Here is a 15,417-nt window from a genome sequence, read left to right as displayed (position 1 = left end):
AAATCATATTTGATCATGATGCTGGAGGACTTCAAGAAAGACATGAACACACTTAGGGAAGCACAGGAAAACATTAATAAACAAGTAGAAGCCTACAGAGAGGAATCGCAAAAATCCCTGAAAGAATTCCAGGAAAACACAATCAAACAGTTGAAGGAATTAAAAATGGAAATAGAAGCAATCAAGAAAGAACACATGGAAACAACCCTGGATATAGAAAACCAAAAGAAGAGACAAGGAGCTGTAGATACAAGCTTCACCAACAGAATACAAGAGATGGAAGAGAGAATCTCAGGAGCAGAAGATTCCATAGAAATCATTGACTCAACTGTCAAAGATAATGTAAAGCGGAAAAAGCTACTGGTCCAAAACATACAGGAAATCCAGGACTCAATGAGAAGATCAAACCTAAGGATAATAGGTATAGAAGAGAGTGAAGACTCCCAGCTCAAAGGACCAGTAAATATCTTCAACAAAATCATAGAAGAAAACTTCCCTAACCTAAAAAAAGAGATACCCATAGACATACAAGAAGCCTACAGAACTCCAAATAGATTGGACCAGAAAAGAAACACCTCCCGTCACATAATTGTCAAAACACCAAACGCACAAAATAAAGAAAGAATATTAAAAGCAGTAAGGGAAAAAGGTCAAGTAACATATAAAGGGAGACTTATCAGAATCACACCAGACTTCTCGCCAGAAACTATGAAGGCCAGAAGATCCTGGACTGATGTCATACAGACACTAAGAGAACACAAATGCCAGCCCAGGTTACTGTATCCAGCAAAACTCTCAATTAACATTGATGGAGAAACCAAGATATTCCATGACAAAACCAAATTTACACAATATCTTTCTACAAATCCAGCACTACAAAGGATAATAAATGGTAAAGCCCAACATAAGGAGGCAAGCTATACCCTAGAAGAAGCAAGAAACTAATCGTCTTGGCAACAAAACAAAGAGAATGAAAGCACACAAACATAACCTCACATCCAAATATGAATATAACGGGAAGCAATAATCACTATTCCTTAATATCTCTCAATATCAATGGCCTCAACTCCCCAATAAAAAGACATAGATTAACAAACTGGATACGCAACGAGGACCCTGCATTCTGCTGCCTACAGGAAACACACCTCAGAGACAAAGACAGACACTACCTCAGAGTGAAAGGCTGGAAAACAACTTTCCAAGCAAATGGTCAGAAGAAGCAAGCTGGAGTAGCCATTCTAATATCAAATAAAATCAATTTCCAACTAAAAGTCATCAAAAAAGATAAGGAAGGACACTTCATATTCATCAAAGGAAAAATCAACCAAGATGAACTCTCAATCCTAAATATCTATGCCCCAAATACAAGGGCACCTACATACGTAAAAGAAACCTTACTAAAGCTCAAAACACACATTGCACCTCACACAATAATAGTGGGAGATTTCAACACCCCACTCTCATCAATGGACAGATCATGGAAACAGAAATTAAACAGTGATGTAGACAGACTAAGAGAAGTCATGAGCCAAATGGACTTAACGGATATTTATAGAACATTCTATCCTAAAGCAAAAGGATATACCTTCTTCTCAGCTCCTCATGGTACTTTCTCCAAAATTGACCATATAATTGGTCAAAAAACGGGCCTCAACAGGTACAGAAAGATAGAAATAATCCCATGCGTGCTATCGGACCACCACGGCCTAAAACTGGTCTTCAATAACAATAAGGGAAGAATGCCCACATATACGTGGAAATTGAACAATGCTCTACTCAATGATAACCTGGTCAAGGAAGAAATAAAGAAAGAAATTAAAAACTTTTTAGAATTTAATGAAAATGAAGATACAACATACTCAAACTTATGGGACACAATGAAAGCTGTGCTAAGAGGAAAACTCATAGCGCTGAGTGCCTGCAGAAAGAAACAATAAAGAGCATATGTCAGCAGCTTGACAGCACACCTAAAAGCTCTAGAACAAAAAGAAGCAAATACACCCAGGAGGAATAGAAGGCAGGAAATAATCAAACTCAGAGCTGAAATCAACCAAGTAGAAACAAAAAGGACCATAGAAAGAATCAACAGAACCAAAAGTTGGTTCTTTGAGAAAATCAACAAGATAGATAAACCCTTAGCCAGACTAACGAGAGGACACAGAGAGTGTGTCCAAATTAACAAAATCAGAAATGAAAAGGGAGACATAACTACAGATTCGGAGGAAATTCAAAAAATCATCAGATCTTACTATAAAAACCTATATTCAACAAAATTTGAAAATCTTCAGGAAATGGACAATTTCCTAGACAGATACCAGGTATCGAAGTTAAATCAGGAACAGATAAACCAGTTAAACAACCCCATAACTCCTAAGGAAATAGAAGCAGTCATTAAAGGTCTCCCAACCAAAAAGAGCCCAGGTCCAGACGGGTTTAGTGCAGAATTCTATCAAACCTTCATAGAAGACCTCATACCAATATTATCCAAACTATTCCACAAAATTGAAACAGATGGAGCCCTACCGAATTCCTTCTACGAAGCCACAATTACTCTTATACCTAAACCACACAAAGACACAACAAAGAAAGAGAACTTCAGACCAATTTCCCTTATGAATATCGACGCAAAAATACTCAATAAAATTCTGGCAAACCGAATTCAAGAGCACATCAAAACAATCATCCACCATGATCAAGTAGGCTTCATCCCAGGCATGCAGGGATGGTTTAATATACGGAAAACCATCAACGTGATCCATTATATAAACAAACTGAAAGAACAGAACCACATGATCATTTCATTAGATGCTGAGAAAGCATTTGACAAAATTCAACACCCCTTCATGATAAAAGTCCTGGAAAGAATAGGAATTCAAGGCCCATACCTAAACATAGTAAAAGCCATATACAGCAAACCAGTTGCTAACATTAAACTAAATGGAGAGAAACTTGAAGCAATCCCACTAAAATCAGGGACTAGACAAGGCTGCCCACTCTCTCCCTACTTATTCAATATAGTTCTTGAAGTTCTAGCCAGAGCAATCAGACAACAAAAGGAGATCAAAGGGATACAGATCGGAAAAGAAGAAGTCAAAATATCACTATTTGCAGATGACATGATAGTATATTTAAGTGATCCCAAAAGTTCCACCAGAGAACTACTAAAGCTGATAAACAACTTCAGCAAAGTGGCTGGGTATAAAATTAACTCAAATAAATCAGTTGCCTTCCTCTATACAAAAGAGAAACAAGCCGAGAAAGAAATTAGGGAAACGACACCCTTCATAATAGACCCAAATAATATAAAGTACCTCGGTGTGACTTTAACCAAGCAAGTAAAAGATCTGTACAATAAGAACTTTTAGACACTGAGGAAAGAAATTGAAGAAGACCTCAGAAGATGGAAAGATCTCCCATGCTCATGGATTGGCAGGATTAATATAGTAAAAATGGCCATTTTACCAAAAGCAATCTACAGATTCAATGCAATCCCCATCAAAATACCAATCCAATTCTTCAAAGAGTTAGACAGAACAATTTGCAAATTCATCTGGAATAACAAAAAACCCAGGATAGCTAAAGCTATCCTCAACAATAAAAGGACTTCAGGGGGAATCACTATCCCTGAACTCAAGCAGTATTACAGAGCAATAGTGATAAAAACTGCATGGTATTGGTACAGAGACAGACAGATAGACCAATGGAATAGAATTGAAGACCCAGAAATGAACCCACACACCTATGGTCACTTGATTTTTGACAAAGGAGCCAAAACCATCAAATGGAAAAAAGATAGCATTTTCAGCAAATGGTGCTGGTTCAACTGGAGGGCAACATGTAGAAGAATGCAGATCGATCCATGCTTATCACCCTGTACAAAGCTTAAGTCCAAGTGGATCAAGGACCTCCACATCAAACCAGACACACTCAAACTAATAGAAGAAAAACTAGGGAAGCATCTGGAACACATGGGCACTGGAAAAAATTTCCTGAACAAAACACCAATGGCTTATGCTCTAAGATCAAGAATCGACAAATGGGATCTCATAAAACTGCAAAGCTTCTGTAAGGCAAAGGACACTGTGGTTAGGACAAAACGGCAACCAACAGATTGGGAAAAGATCTTTACCAATCCTACAACAGATAGAGGCCTTATATCCAAAATATACAAAGAACTCAAGAAGTTAGACCGCAGGGAAACAAATAACCCTATTAAAAAATGGGGTTCAGAGCTAAACAAAGAATTCACAGCTGAGGAATGCCGAATGGCTGAGAAACACCTAAAGAAATGTTCAACATCTTTAGTCATAAGGGAAATGCAAATCAAAACAACCCTGAGATTTCACCTCACACCAGTGCGATTGGCTAAGATCAAAAACTCAGGTGACAGCAGATGCTGGCGAGGATGTGGAGAAAGAGGAACACTCCTCCATTGTTGGTGGGATTGCAGACTGGTAAAACCATTCTGGAAATCAGTCTGGAGGTTCCTCAGAAAATTGGACATTGAACTGCCTGAGGATCCAGCTATACCTCTCTTGGGCATATACCCAAAAGATGCCTCAACATATAAAAGAGACACGTGCTCCACTATGTTCATCGCAGCCTTATGTATAATAGCCAGAAGCTGGAAAGAACCCAGATGCCCTTCAACAGAGGAATGGATACAGAAAATGTGGTACATCTACACAATGGAATATTACTCAGCTATCAAAAACAACGAGTTTATGAAATTCGTAGGCAAATGGTTGGAACTGGAAAATATCATCCTGAGTGAGCTAACCCAATCACAGAAAGACATACATGGTATGCACTCATTGATAAGTGGCTATTAGCCCAAATGCTTGAATTACCCTAGATCCCTAGAACAAACGAAACTCAAGACGGATGATCAAAATGTGAATGCTTCACTCCTTCTTTAAATGAGGAAAAAGAATACCCTTGGCAGGGAAGGGAGAGGCAAAGATTAAAACAGAGACTGAAGGAACACCCATTCAGAGCCTGCCCCACATGTGGCCCATACATATACAGCCACCCAATTAGACAAGATGGATGAAGCAAAGAAGTGCAGACCGACAGGAGCCAGATGTAGATCGCTCCTGAGAGACACAGCCAGAATACAGCAAATATAGAGGCGAATGCCAGCAGCAAACCACTGAACTGAGAATAGGTCCCCTATTGAAGGAATCAGAGAAAGAACTGGAAGAGCTTGAAGGGACTCGAGACCCCAAAAGTACAACAATGCCAAGCAACCAGAGCTTCCAGGGACTAAGCCACTACCTAAAGACTATACATGGACTGACCCTGGACTCTGACCCCATAGGTAGCAATGAATATCCTAGTAAGAGCACCAGTGGAAGGGGAAGCCCTGGGTCCTGCTAAGACTGAACCCCCAGTGAACTAGTCTATGGGGGGAGGGCGGCAATGGGGGGAGGGTTGGGAGGGGAACACCCATAAGGAAGGGGAGGGGGGAGGGGGATGTTTGCCCGGAAACCGGGAAAGGGAATAACACTCGAAATGTATATAAGAAATACTCAAGTTAATAAAAAAAAATAAATAAAAAAAAAAAGATTTTCAGCTTAAGATTTTAGACTCTTTTTCAAATATTTTATTGACATGAAATACATTCTCAATGAAAAGCAAACACATTTCACTGTACTCTGCAGCAGGTGTATATATAATATTACTAGAAATGTTTTGTTTATAATTTTGTCTAATAATAAACATAGGGTCTGATTTGCATGAGAATAAACAGTGTGGTGAAGAAGCTTCTTTAGGAATGGTTGAAGGAAAAATGGGAATGTTTAGCTTAAAATATATTTGAGAAATCAGAGTGACTGTTTTCAAATATCTGAGTCCCTACCATGAGAAAGGAGATCATTTCTACCAGATGTTCACAACTAACTCATTGATAAGATCTCTATAGCAAACCCAATGTCAAAACATTGAACACCATTCACTTGTTTATAGTCTATTTCATTCACTTTCAAGAAATATTTTCTAAAAGCAAAGAGTAAAAAAAAAATGAGTCAATTCTCAGCCAATTTAAAGATTTAAACTCAGTTATCCAGAAGATGGTAAATCCTACAGAGATTCAAATATCTTGAGTGTTTACAATGACTTCTGGAAAAAATTGTTCTAGTTTCTAGAACAAATGACAAATGGAACCATGTTTTAGTTGTGAAAACCATGGAACATTGAAATTTTGCTTCATGTCTCCTATGCAGTTTACATTGTTTTACACCTCTCTGGGTGAAACTGAACACGTCTATGGCCACCTCTTACAAGTCCAATCTGTCACATCAGCTCTTCTTCCCTTGATGTACATTCCACTGTACTTGTGTGCATGAATATAAATGTGTCAAATATATTTTAAATGTGCAAAACATAATCTAAATGTAAAATGTCATTTTACTTGAACCTCATTGATCATTAAGACAATACAAAGCAATACTTTAGTAAGTTATTACTATATACCCATTAAAAGGCATAAAATGAAAATTTCTGAAGCCAGGTGCTGACAAGAGTCCACTGGAAATATAAAAGGCTACAATGGTCCTGAAAAGCACCTTGATGGTATTCAATATAGATAAATATATATTTTTCACATAACCTAGTAATCCAACTACTAGGTATACAAACAAATTATGCTTACACAAAAGCCTTGACATAGCAGTTTTATTTTCAATGTCCTAGAACTGAAAAGAACTCAAATGTCCTCAATTGACAGAATGAATAAACGGGTATGTCCACATCATAGGATGATAGTAATAAAAAGAAACAGTTAATTCCTATCCCAGTTTGAGGACATTGCACAGACTAAAAACAGGCAATCTCCCATTTATACCTTGTATGACTATATAGATATACTTACATACATAACGTTCTTGAAATAGCAAAATTATAGTGACAAGGGACAGACCAGTCGGTGGTCCCCAAAATTAGATTCTGAAAGAAGATGTAACAAAAAATAAGGAACTTTCTTGAGTGGGATGATATAATAGTTCTATATCCTAATTATTTTCATCCATAAACAGCTGCATATAATAAACATACAAAATGTGTCAAAATAATGTAAGAGTTGAGTTTGGTCATGGAGTTTCATCATAGCAAAAAAAAAAAAAAAGAAAAGAAAAAAAAGAAACCCTAACGAATACAGAAATATGCCAGAGAAAGCTATGGTATTTAATTATGTTAAATTAAGAAATTTCCATTTAACATAACATTTAACATAGTGAACATCAGGAAAAAGGTTTTGTTGGTAAATTTAATGTTATTGAATAACCAATTTATTTCCACATTCCACTTTTGCAAAGTATAAAAATCTAGCAAGCACCATAATCAATATACTTAAGCATTGATCCTTTCTTCCCAGCAACTGTCCCTTTGACTTCCATTTCTTCCTTTTGTATGTGTGTGACCCACTAAGTTTCATTAGTTTCTTGTCCTAGCATGTTTGGGAAGTTATTTATTGGCCTTATATCTATCAGTGGCTATGTTTCCTTTCCCCAGTAGTCCCTCAGGAAGGGATAGATCTTCAGGGTCCTGTCCCTCATCCTTCATGAAATGGGGCAGAACATGTGCAGGGTTTATTACAGATACCTACAGCTACACTGACCTCATGAGTGTAACAGCTATTCCATGGTTTTCTGGAGCCAACACCTATTTGTTTGGACTTAAGGTTCACTAAATAGGAGAAAATGCTTAAATGCTACCAAGAACCTATGCACCAAGCTGTTGTAGAACCTATAGTTTCCAACTGCCATATATATATATATTTACCCTTGTATCCATATCTAAGTACAATGTTTTCCTTTGTCAAGCAGGATTTTTTTAACAGCTGAGAGGGGACTAAATCTACAGCATAACCACTACAACTAAGGCTCAGGCAACATTGTGAACAAGGGGTGGAAAGATTATATGGGCCAGAGGACTAGGAGGACTATTGTGAGAAGCTATCATCTGCTTACTATAGGACTGTTTCATCCAGGAGCTCCCAAATGTATTGTTGCCTGCACACGACCACAACAGTTGATAGGCCAACATGGATAGTGGCAAGTTCACAAAGTCCACCCCTAGTCAAAGAACTATATGTAGTTGATGGTTGCAAAAGGAAGGACACTTCTTTCTTCAGGCAAAAGCCCTCTGATATATTACCCCAGAATAAATAATTAACTCAAAATCATGTACGTATGAGCAACACTAACCAGAAATAATAGAATGCATAGGTATATATTATAAAAGTCTTGAATTTGAAAGTGAGCATGGGAGGATTTGGAGAAGGGAGAGGGAAGGATAGAAATGATGAAATAGAGTGTACCCATGTAGGAAATTCTCAAATGTAAAAATGAAACACCACCAATGTCAGTCTGTACAGAGTTTGTTTTGCTTGCAACATTATAGCTATCCCTGTCACTTAGATGGAAACTACTTTTATTTATCTAAAAAAGCAAAATACTTGTATCAGATGAAATAGTCTTCCTATCATTTTGAGTTTCATACTGGTTTTTTACTTGTAATACTTTGATTCTACCCACTTTTCTTTATTACCATCATCACTCTAATATAATCATCTTTCATTTGGACCATTACAATAAACTCTAATTAATTTATATCTATTAGCTCTTTTCCATCTCATCATAACCATTAAAGTTATAGTGATCCTTTAAAAACACATACCTATTATTCCACCACAGCCCTTCTCCCATTTAAAATCTTTAAATGCTTGGAAGAGCTCATTAAGCTACATTTATAAAGACAAACCATGTCCTACATAACCTCTGCTGGGCCCAAGCCTACCAGCCCTTCTAGCATTGTCCTCCACTCAGCTTTATCTTGCTCTTGTGATTCTGCCCCATACTAACCGTCCTTCAATGATTAGTATTTTTGTTTTCTCTAACCATCAAGGAGGATTTGTTTCCTTTTGAGATATGGCCTCTCAATATTTCTTAGGCTACTCTAAAAATCCTATACTCGGCCACTATTCCTACAGCAGCCTCTGGAGTAGTTGGAATTACAGGCACATGCCACTATACTAAGCCAACCGAAAATTATGGTATATGCTGCTTCCTCTGCTTTGAAATCCCTTCCTTTTCCTCTTCCTCTATGCTAGCATCAACATTCTTCATACTTAATGGATATATCACATTCTTACCATTTTGCCTAACACTTTTTGATTTACATAACATCTACAATTTCTCCTTTCTACACCAGTTACATTGAAATTTTATATTTGTTTGTGACATTATTTGACTAATACTATAGTTCCCTTATCTACTATGAGAACAGAAACCATATTTACTGTCATTCACTTATATATTCCCTGGAGCCTACCACAGTCCTGGGGAAATGATGTATATTTCATGAAAAAAAAAAACCTGATTGTCTAATTTAATGAGCTCATGTGACAAAGAATGTTTCTTCAGAGCCAGACTACCAAAGTTCAAATTCTGTCACTTCTTAACTCTGTAATATTAAAGATGATTTAATGAATTGTTCCATAAAGTTTTTCTCTGTGAACTCAAAATAATTACCTTGTTGAATTTTAAAATTCTTCAATGAGGTAATATACATTGAAGTCTTCAAATAATTTCTAACAAAATAGATGCTGTGTATGGTTGCTGCATTAGTATAAATATTATACTCATTAGTGTAATGATTAATATTACACTCATTAGTACTAATAATACACTCAGTCATTTTGACATATAATTCCTTAGGTCATAATCACAAATTCCTTGAATAACTTTATTGTTTTTTTATAAATATGGAATTTTAAGTATTTATATAAACAAGAAAGTGTGTCAAAAAACAAATAGACATAGAAGTGGCTAGTATATCTTTTCTGAGATATTCAGTGTTGATTCAGATATAAGAATATTGCTGTTCATATCATGTCATTGATGTTTGTGTGGTATTTTTCTACTTATGTAAAACATCTAAGGGAGCAGGAGTTCAGGAATATCAGAACATCGTAGCTTCATAGATTTGTTTTAGGGGTCCCTTGTTGATCAGATTGTGAAAAAAAATTCTATACATTCTTTTTTAAAACTAATAGTCACAAGCAATAGTTGAGTTCACTTTCTATGCAGTTTTGCAGATAGGTTACTTAATTCAAGCCTCCCTCATTAATCTTGATCTAAGCCTCAATAATGGCAACCTATTAAAATCATATAAAATGCTATTGGACTCTTTGGACTATCGAATTTCTACACTCAGATACTAACATTAAAATGGAAGGAAGCTGGAGTTTGCTTTGTACTAAACAGTAGAATTGTTTCATTCATTGGTAAGGAATCTAATCCTTGTTACAGAGTGTTAAGTGCTGGCATTCCGTCCGTTATATTCTTATCCTTTCTACAGACCTGTCCACAGCACACTGCTGCTGATTTAAGAAATAGGTAGTAGACTGTTAAAGTATTGGTTCTTCTGCTGCTGCTACAATCTCCTCCTCCTCTTTTTTCCCCTCTCAATCAAGAAAAATAACCTTGTACTTTCAAAAGACACAGAGATTATCCAGCCCTTGACACTTACGTCTTTTCAGTTTGGGTGAAAGAGAAAAAAGCTTTTAAAACTTTTTGCCAGATCTTGGCTTTTTGAGGAGGAGAAGTCTCTGGGAAAAAAAGACATCAAAGTTACTTGGGACTAAGGGCAGATCAGATAGCTATACTTTGTAGTCACTGAAAACAGAATTATCTTTCCTGGAAAAGATTCATGTGTCATAACTATAAGAGGAAGAGTAAAGGTTACAGGGAAAAGAAACTAAACTAAAAATCCAAGGACCATTCTACCAGTTTGTTCCACTTTAAAATTCAATTAGAAATTCACTTAAAAATGCAATTCAAAAGATGATAGCAAATAATTCCTATTTAAATTGTAAGTTCTCAATCAAATCAACTTCTTGAAAGTGAATTTTGGAAAATCTGAGACCAAGAGTTAACTTTAGCTTCTAAAAGTTGTGATCTGAGATTAGACATGGTCTGGCAAGGAAAGGTCTGAAGAACAGACTACGTCTTATGAGAGGATCTCTGGCCATACAGACATGTTTGTTATGTGCAATGACTCTGAGGAGAAAAAGGGAAAGGAAATGGATTTTAAATTTTCTTACTTGAGATATATAATAAACGAAAGAATGCAATAACATAGAATAAGAGAGCCACGCACTGTGCTTGCTTCAGCAGCACAGATACTGAAAGGGACACTTGGATAAAATCTCACCTTCGTTTCTTGGTCAAGACTAGGCTTTTAGAGAAACTTCACTTTCCTAACTATCTGAGTTATTAGCTTTTTTTTTTTTTAGATGATGTCATCAAGCACAGGACTGGATCTGTCCACATTACTCAGAAGTCCAATTTGGCAAGGAGAAGCTTTTCAAATGTTCTAGTTTTGTAACTTTGAGTACCAAAGGCTTGTGAACTGGGCTGATACACTTGGAGGGATATATCTCTAAGTCTGAAAAACTAGAGGTTTATGACAGTAGACCCTCAGGTTAGATGCTTATTGCTGTGGAGACTTAGTATCAGTGGCCTGGCACTCAGCAGCTAATGTTGCCCTCCATTAATAGCAACTAGCAGTAACAGAGGCCATTTATAGCTAGCAGTACAGGTCTTGGGTGTTGGGTGTCAGAACCCTCATAATAGCAGCTAGTGTGACAGTTGAATTCATCTAGCTCTGCACACCTCTAATCTGTAGGACTTCAACTCTTTGAGTGGTTCCTCACACTTCTCTTTGGCCTCATATCAGCATCCTAAACCCTTCAGAGATCTTTGGAACTACTCTACAGACCAGGGCTCACTGTCCTCATATCTTTACAACCTTCTTCCTTCTGCTTCTCAGTTTTCTGCCTTCTTTCATTTCTTCTGTATTCCTCCATCCTTTGTCATCTCTAACACCTCTGCATCCCATTGTCTGTAGGCCCACTTGTTTTTTGGGACTCTACAGGTGCCCCCTTGCTACTGCTGCTTCTACCACAGATGCCCCCTTTTTTACTGTTATAACTGCAGCCATACAGCAGCTGCTACTGCCACTACTACCATCATCCCCATGTCACCTTACCAGCTTAGCCCACTCTACCCCTGATCAAGGTCACAATTTGATGAGAGAAAATGATTTTTGAGAAGCGCTATTTTTACCACATTCTCATCCTGAGAATGTCTCCCAACTGTCTTGAAAAACAAGACAGAGTCTAGTGTGCTGGCTAGTTTTATGTCAATTTGGTACAATCCAGAGTCATCTGAAAGAAGGGACCCTCCCCACTTGTAAAAAGATGCCTACATAAATCTGGCTTTAGGGCATTTTATTAATTAGTGATCCATGGGGGGAGGACACAGTCCATTGTGTATGGTGATACTCTTGGTATGGTGGTCCTGGGTTCTAAGTAGGCCATCAGAGTATGACCAGGCAGCTCAGACCAAGCAGGGCTTTTTTTGCCAGTAGACTGTGTAGCGTATACAGCTATTCTCTTGTCTTCTGTTCAACATGGCGTTTTCTGATATTCAGGTGAAAGAGCTGGAGAAACGTGCACTGGTCAGGCTTTTGAGCTGATTCAGTCTAAAGAATCTGTCTCTGAGTCCCCCCTTTCCCCCCAGAGAAGAAGAATTTTTCCCTGGAGGAAATTCAGAAGGAATAAGAAACTGCAGAAGAAAGATACAAGCTTGCTGAGAAGCAGGAGCATGGAAAAGAAGTGCTCCAGAAAGCCAATGAGAAGAAAAACAACTTCAGCAAAGTGGCAGAGGAGAAACTGACCCACAAAATGGAGGCTAGCAAAGAGAACTGGGGGGCGCAAATAGCTGTCAAGCTGGAACACTTGTGAGAGACAGTCAAGCACATTGTAGAGGTGTGGAAGAACAAAGAATCCACAGACCCTGAGGATGAGACCGAGGCTGACTAAGTTGTTCCAAGAACTGACTTTCTCCCCGACCCCTTCCTAAATATCCAAAGACCATACTGTACTGACCAGTGTCATTTACATTTTGCCTCCTGACAAAAATTCTAGAAGCTGATGTAGGACTGCATAGGTAGATCCAGACCGTGAGATGTTTTAGGGGCTCAAGGGGAGAAACTGAAAGTGTTTTGCTCTTTTTTGAAGTGTCGGTCTTTCTAATGTAGCTTTTTTTTTCTCCTTGCATCTTTTCCACTCGGGCACACTTGATGGGTTAATGGCTAGTACTGTATTGACTGTAGAAGACATTTGTGAAAAGTATGTAGTGGCTTCTTCCAACCCATTTGATGCTGAATATCTGTTCACTTTGAGATCCCAATTCTGTTCTAATCTCACCAGATGCTACTGTACTTGAATTGTTAATAAACTGCACAGTGCTGTTTCAAAAAAGGAAAGAAAGAAAAAAGAAAAAGGAAGTAGGCCATAAGGAAAAAGTCAGTAGGCATCATCTCTCCATGGCCTCTGTATTAGCTGCGGCCTCTATGTTGTTCCTGCCCTGTTTGAGGTCCTGTCTTAACTTCCTTCAGTGGTGAACAATGATTTGGAAACATAAGGCAAATAAGCCCTTTTCTCTCCAAATTGCTTTGATCTGATGTTTCACCACAGCAATAGAAACATTGACTATAACTCATCTTGGGAGGTTTTCTTATAAGTACCATATAGATTATCTAGAGACAAAAGGCCTTTGGGTTGGGAGTTGTAGCTTCAGGGGAGTAGTTCTAGAAGCTGTAGTATTAGTGAAGGATTTAAAACAGTGGTTTCCATGTTTATTTCCCACAATACTTCACACAACTTAAATCCCATGTAAGTGATTGCTATGCAGAATATCTTAGTGTTAAGAGAAGGTCAAAGTTTGTATGTGTTCTTTATGGAAGTAATTCTTTACTTCTCAACTCATTTTAATTCTTGATTGTTTGAACCCTAAATGCAGAACCCAGCGATGTTTATGGTACCTAGTTATACTAGTTGCTGTTATGTGTAATTAACATTGTTTGTTAAAATACAAATAAATGTAAGGCATTAAAATTTTGTAGATTTTGCATTGAAAAAAAAAAAAACAGTGGTTTCCATTCAGACCATATAGATTTTTTTTTTTTTTGCCTTTTGATATAGTTATACTGTTTAAGAGGCAAAACCATTGGTTGCTAAAGGACTGCTTAACTGGCAGCTCCATCCCTTAAGGCAGCAAGAAGGACATGAGAATGAATCTGACAGGAACTCAAGCCATTTACTACCCTGATACCAACAAGTCAAATAATTTTAAAAGGGAGAAAAATCAATCTCTCTCTCTCTCTCTCTCTCTCTCTCTCTCTCTCTCTCTCTCTCCCTCTCTCTCTCTCTGTCTCTCTCTCTCTGTCTCTCTCTGTCTCTCTGTCTCTGTCTCTGTCTCTCTCTCTCTCTCTCTCTCTCTCTCTCTCTCTCTCTCTCTCTGCTGTTGATTCTTTGTATAGATTTTTTTTGTTTCTATTTGGTTGCTTTTAGCCCTGACTTTGATTTCCTGCCTCCTACTCCTCTTCGGTATATTCTCTTTATTCTAGTGCTTTTAGGTATACTGCCAAACTGCTAGGGTATGCTCTCTCACATTACTTCTTGGAGGCACTCAGAGCTATGAGTTTCCTCTTAGCACTGTTTTCATTCTGTCCCATAAGTTTGGGTATGTTGTACCTTCATTTCATTAAATTCTAAAAAGTCTTTAATTCTTTTTTATTTCTTCATTGACCAAGTTATCATCAGTGGAACATTATGAACTTCCATGTATATGTGGGCTTTCTGTCATTTTTGTTGTTATTAAAGGACTACCTAATACTCAATACTGTTCAAATTATTCCACAAAATAGAAAAGAATGAACACTACCCAATTCCTTCTATGATGCCACAATTATGCTTATACCTAAACCACACAAAGACCCAACAAAGAAAGAGCGCCTCGGATCAATTTCCCTTATTAATATTGATGCAAAAATACTCAATGGAATTTTCACAAACTGAATCTAAGAACACATCAAAATGATCATCCATAATAATCAAATAGGCTTCATCCCAGAGATGCAGGGATAGTTCAATATATGGAAATCCATCAAAATAATTCACTAACAACACCTGCACCACCCTGGTACCGAGAACCGGGCATAGGTCTGGGGGATTTAACAAAAGACAGATACTTGGGTCATTCATGCTACGAGAATTCCAAAGCTTTACTGAGGTTCACAGAATATATACACCAAGTCCACAGGGTGGAAAAATCCTGGAAGCACAGTCAAAAACAAGTTTACATTCTCAGGATAAAAACAGGAACTGACTCAATGATGTTACCGCCCATTGACTAAACAGCAAAGGCCAAGATATTCTTTTCTTAAAAACAAAATCTCCACATGTGTCAGCAAGGCTCAACACTGGGCAAACACTGTCTTAGGTCACTCTCAGAAAACCAACACCCTTATCTGTCATTGGGAATGTCTGCCAGTCTCAGAGTCCCTGTC

At 37.6% G+C, this 15,417-nt stretch overlaps 1 pseudogene; it reads left to right on the top strand.

Annotated features, from left to right (window-relative positions):
• Positions 1-3,448: 3,448 nt before the first annotated feature.
• Positions 3,449-14,748, top strand: Stmnl-ps4 (stathmin like, pseudogene 4; annotated as a pseudogene).
• The last annotated feature ends 669 nt before the right edge of the window (positions 14,749-15,417 follow it).

The sequence above is a fragment of the Rattus norvegicus genome, chromosome 2 (assembly GCF_036323735.1).
Source record: "Rattus norvegicus strain BN/NHsdMcwi chromosome 2, GRCr8, whole genome shotgun sequence".
NCBI classification, from domain to species: domain Eukaryota; kingdom Metazoa; phylum Chordata; class Mammalia; order Rodentia; family Muridae; genus Rattus; species Rattus norvegicus.
The sequence above is the reverse complement of the archived record's forward strand: the minus strand, read 5'-3'. Positions and strand labels throughout refer to the sequence as shown.